The following is a 5,745-nucleotide window of genomic DNA, read 5'->3' as shown; positions in this document are numbered from 1 at the left end:
TTTCTTACAATGGATGTTGTCTTCGTAGTGGTAAGTAGAAATAGAAAATAAGGAGATGTAGCTAGACATCTATCTACCATGGTCTAAATAATGTCGATATAAGCAATAATAAAAAAAACGGCATTCAATAATAAAAAATCCATAGCACACAGTCATCTAGAAAATGCACCAACATGACAAAATGTAAAACAATATAAACGAAAAAATTATTGGTGTGATTTATGACAAAATACAAATGAAAATCAGATATATAATAGACAGCTACAAACGATACCTATCAAATTACAGGCGCCTGCCTTGGAACAGACACATAGAGAACGTGGCGGAGTTAAACATGTTTATGAGCGCTCAACCCTCCCACTGCTTGAACAAGGGTCGATTTAGATAAAATAAAATGTCAAGCTTTCCATTTTTGCCAACATTAAATATTTGGCATGTTTCAGCACCACTTTTAAAATTTCTCGATCATGATCACATAGAAACATCTCAAAACAATTAAAACAGAAAAAAAATCGACAGCAAAAATTAAAAACAAAACACATAATGAAATTAAATTTAATCATATACCTTTAATAGCATCTTACTTGTTGGACACTTGTTTTATTAAAGCTTAAATTTGAACCATTCATTGTAACAGCCTAACCAAATCGATATAAACCCAGACAACAACTGAAAAATGTTGATTTCAATTCAGTTAACGTAACTGCAAAGAATTTCCAAAATGTGCACTGATTCGTAATAAGGCGTTGAAATCAAAGTGTAGATGTATAGGCATTTTTTCTATATGAGTTGTATTAAATACAACAGTCAAACTTTGTAAAAGAGAGGGGACGACACAAAAAGGATAATCAAATTATGGAAGACAAACAAAAAAGCCATAGCATTTTCATTGACTTGCATTTTTTTTATATATATTTTAGAAAAAATGACACATATGATTTTTTATTCATTTTTTCAGGTTACTAAAGGTCAATCCTATATTGAAATAGTTCGTCAAAGAGAAGTCCACTCGATATTCAATTATGATTTCAAATAAAATTATTAAGCATTATTGATTGTGTACTTTTGTTTTTCAGTTTCAAGATATAAAACTCCTGCAATGGTAACATTTCAAAATATACTTTATTTTGTGTTCCTAATCAATTGAATAAAGAAAGATATTTAAACGAACAACAGTTGGCATGTTCTTAACCGCCACTATATGTTTAAAAAATAAAGTGTAAACCTGTCAGGCAAAATTAACCATAGAAATTACATGAGAACTGAACACCGGTTTCAATACAATATGCCAAGTTTTCAGTCTACAAAAGTAGATAAATTTAATAGAGATCATCAAAGATGATTTTTTAATCACAATCTTTCCCTTTTAATCTCGATCAGTGTTTTTTGTTGTTGTTCAAATATAGGTGTATTTAAACACTTTTCGCTGTCTAAACTTTCTACCACGATTTTCTAAATTAAGGTTATTAAAAAAATGAACAAATTATCGATCTCATATTTTAGGAGTTTTGTGGATTGATATTTCAACGAAATGTCGCTATTCAAATGAGTACTGATTCGGCTCCCTTTCTTATCGATTTGTGTTTTTTTTACTCATTTGATTATTTTTATATCAAAACGTTTCAAAGACCAAATGAAAGATAGAGTAACCTTCATTAGTTTCATGTGCAGATATATTTAATTTGTTGGGTCACTGAATAACCCATATTTTAGCAAGTACTGACATGTCAGTTATACAAGTGAACTTGAAATTTAACTAAGATCATCGTACAACATGTAATTGCAATCTGTGAAGGATACGACGACTCTTGATCTGTGACCAAAATTTAATAGAAACCGAAACCCTCTGAAGCAACATATGTTATTCACTAGGTTGCCAGAAGGCCTCGCAGAATACATTGTTCACTTATATTGATCATATCACCCGTACACTTACAGGAGACTCTGCAATCTTAACTAAAAAGTAAAATAACAAAAATATCGAGCTCCAAGGAAAATTCAAAACGGGAAGTCCTTTATCAAATGGCAAAATCAAAAGCTCAAACACATGAAACGAATGGAAAACAACTGTCATATTCCTGACTTGGTACAGGCATCTTCTTATGAAGAAAATGGTGGATTAAACCTGGTTTTATAGGTAGCTAAACCTGTCACTTGTATGACAGTCGTAAAAATTCCCTTATATTGACAACAATGTGTAAACATAACAAACAGACATTATGGGGAAAAATGTCAAAAATAGGGGTACAGTAGTCAACATTGTCAACATAAAACTCCAATACATTTGTGGTTTATGATTATAAAGAAAGACTTATATATAAGTTGCAATAAGGCAGACAATTGGCAACTAGTCAAAGCAAGGCAATCATAATTATAAAAAAAAACGCACAAAAAAACACAATTCCTAAAAATTATCAGAACATATGTCTGACTCATTTTGTGTGGGTTCCCTAAATAGTTGCGCTTCATCCGAATTGAATTGTTTTGAACCCATTGAACTTTGAAATATCCCAAACAACACAAGCTTGTAAACCAGCACTGTCAGTGAACAGCTTTAAGTTGTCAGTGGAATTCGAAATGTTGATATTTTCTGTAAATTTACTGTTGATATTATTCAAAACGCTAAGGTTTTTATACCCCCAGGTATACATTGTCTAAGCCCTATTTGGCACAATTTTTTGGAATTTCCGTTTTTTATTGTTTTTCAACTTCGTACTTGATTTAACAACCCAACTGTTTTGGTTTAAGCGTCAATGATAAGTCTTTTGTGGACTAAACAAGCGTCTGGCGTACAAATTGTTCAACAGGTTTATGATTTTCAACCTTGTACATTTTAGAAAATTATGATTTGAGTTATTGCCCCTGAGATGTCCGTTTTTAGCAAACTACGCAGGGTCTAGTTATTCTCTTGACTATTTTTATGGATAGAGGGAAACTTTATATTGTAAAACTAACCAACAAAGTAAGCTCTAGAAATCAGTCAACATGCCCGACATTGATTGTAGAAGTTGCCCTTGAATTACGATTTTTACCTTTTTTAGATGATTTCTTCGGAAACTTGATAGTAGAAAGAGTAAAATTGTAAAAAAAAAAATGGTCAGAACATTATGATCTACAAATAAATTAAATTGCCGAAATAGTCATGTGATACCTTATAAGAGTTATTGCCATTGAAAATAAAATAAGGAGATTTGGTATGAGACAACTAACCAACGAATAAGTTTACCCTTTTTGTGTATTTGGCTATAATATTGAAAACTATAATAAATAGAGAAATAATAAAAAGAGAAATACTTTGGTCCGCTAAAACTATCTGCCAGATAAAATTTACGGAGTCAATACAACCAGAATCATTAGTCTACTCCTCATAAGAGTTACTGCTCTTCAATGACGATGTTTTCTCCCATTTTGTGTTTGTGATTTTTTTTATACAGAAACTATAGTAGATAGAAAGAGAAGAGATTTAAATAGTAAAATAATCGACAGAGTAATTTCTACCAATAAATGAAAGTGACTGAAATCGTCAGTTGACACATTATAAGTGTCATTGTCATTAATTGATATTTTGGTTGTTTTACCCTATGTCTTGTAAGCTACAAAAAATAGACCTAAACTCAAAAAGGAAAAAACCAAAACTAGAAACTCAAGACCTATACTTACGTTAGTCTGAATGAAATTGGCAATTGTATTAAAACTTATCGGCAATACACATAGATTCCGTTGGGTCTTCGCGGCCGAGTGGTCTAAGTGGTCGAACTACTGTATCACTAGCCTGTCAACACTGAGGTTTGAGTTCGGATCCCGTACGCGGCAGGTGCACTCGACTCCAACCTTAATTGACTAGGATTGTTAGTTTTCCTACCGAAGGTCGGGGGTTCTCTTTGGGCACTTCGGCTTCCTCCATCAATAAAAATTGACCGCCACGAAATAGCACAACAGTGCTAAAAGTGGCGTTAAACACCAATTAATCAAAGACTCCTTTCAACACAAACATTCTGTTGCAATCATTAATTCATAAGTAAACATACCCTGCCACGTCCGGTCTGTGTTTTTGTTAGATGTGTTACTGCTTTGTATCGATCTGATGAGTTACGCCCTTTTTAATTGATTTTTATAGTTTGTTCTTATGTTGTACGGTAACACCACTGTCCCAGATGATGGGAAGGGTTTGGGAACAACAAACTAGTTTAACCCCGTCACAATCTGTATGTGCCTGTCCCAAATCATAAGCCGGTAATTCAGTGGTTGTCGTTTGTTGCTGTAAATCATATTTATTTTTCGTTCATTGTTTTGTACATAAATCAGGCCGTTAGTTTTTCTCGTTTGAATTGTTTTACATTTGTCATTTGGGGGCCTTTTAAAGCTGACTATGCGGTATGGGTTTCGCTAATGGTTGAAGGACGTTTGGTAACCTATAATTGTTATGGTCTATTTCATTTGGTATCTGGTGGAGAGTTGTCTCATTGGCAATCATACCACATCTTCTAATGTCCATTTGCTAGTTATTACATTTAATTTGTTAATTTTTGTGTGCTAATTACCGATATTTCTAGCAAAGCCCTTTCAAACTGCATGATTTTTGCAGTATGTTCTTATGTTGTTTTATTACTATCACTGTCCTAAATAAGTAGGGGTGTGGTGAGCGCACACACGCATGTTAAACTGTGTCACAAGTTCCACAAACAAGTGGTTGTCGTTGGTCGGTGGTTGCTGAGCGCCATATTTGTTTTTCTTTCATTTGTTGTATAAATAAGACCAATGATCTTCATTTTTAATCTTTCTATATTTTGTCCTATCACAGCCTATCATAACTAATATACGGTTTGATTTTTTTCCTCGTTGTTGAAAGCCGTACGGCGATCTGTACTTGTTAACATTTTTATCAATACAAGTCAGTTTTTCTCGGTCATATATTTAAAACAAGTTTATGTTGTTTTTCCTGTCGAAATTTATTCGAGACAACGTAAATATTAACTTGGGAAATCAGACCAAGCGCATAAGTAGTTAGATTATCTACACTCGTATACCCAATTACAATAGACCAAGCAAACACATTGTTCGACTCCAAACGGAGCATAATCGATTCGATATGATAAACGTATCCTGCAATTCGGGTATTGCCAGATCTAATACAAGATCTAAAAGAAAAACTTTTTTTTGAGATGAGACACATATCAATGTCAAAAGGACAATGTCGTTAAAAATGTCGCTCAAACTTATGCACTTGTATATCATTTAAAATGTGTTTTAATAAGCATATTATAGTGAACACTGTCCCAAATAAGAAGGGGTGTGCCTCTTTTTTAGACACACATATACCTCGAATCTGACTACAGCGGTCATCTAAGTACCAAAATCTATGATAAACGAGATGATTTCAATTGTGAAATTATAAATTTGCCTCACCTTAGCAGCAATATACAAACTTCAACCGCGTATGGAGTAAACATTTCTCAACTCATACGTTATTCAAAAGCTTGCAGTTGCTACTCAGACTTTGTAGAACGTCATCGGTGTCTTAGCAAAAGATTGATGAGCCAAAGTTTTGTCAAAATGCGTCGCGTCCTTTTTCTCAAAAAAAACGTATCCTGCAATTCGGGTTTGGACAGATCTAATACAAGATCTTAAAGAAAAGGTCTTTTTTGAGATGAAACACATATCAATGTCAAAAGGACAATGTCGTTAAAAATGCCGCTCAAACTTATGCACTTAGGTATCATTTAAAATGTGTTTTAGTAAGCATAT

The sequence above is a fragment of the Mytilus californianus genome, unplaced genomic scaffold (genome assembly GCF_021869535.1).
Source record: "Mytilus californianus isolate M0D057914Y unplaced genomic scaffold, xbMytCali1.0.p SCAF_50, whole genome shotgun sequence".
NCBI lineage: Eukaryota > Metazoa > Mollusca > Bivalvia > Mytilida > Mytilidae > Mytilus > Mytilus californianus.
Note: the sequence above shows the minus strand (reverse complement) of the source record.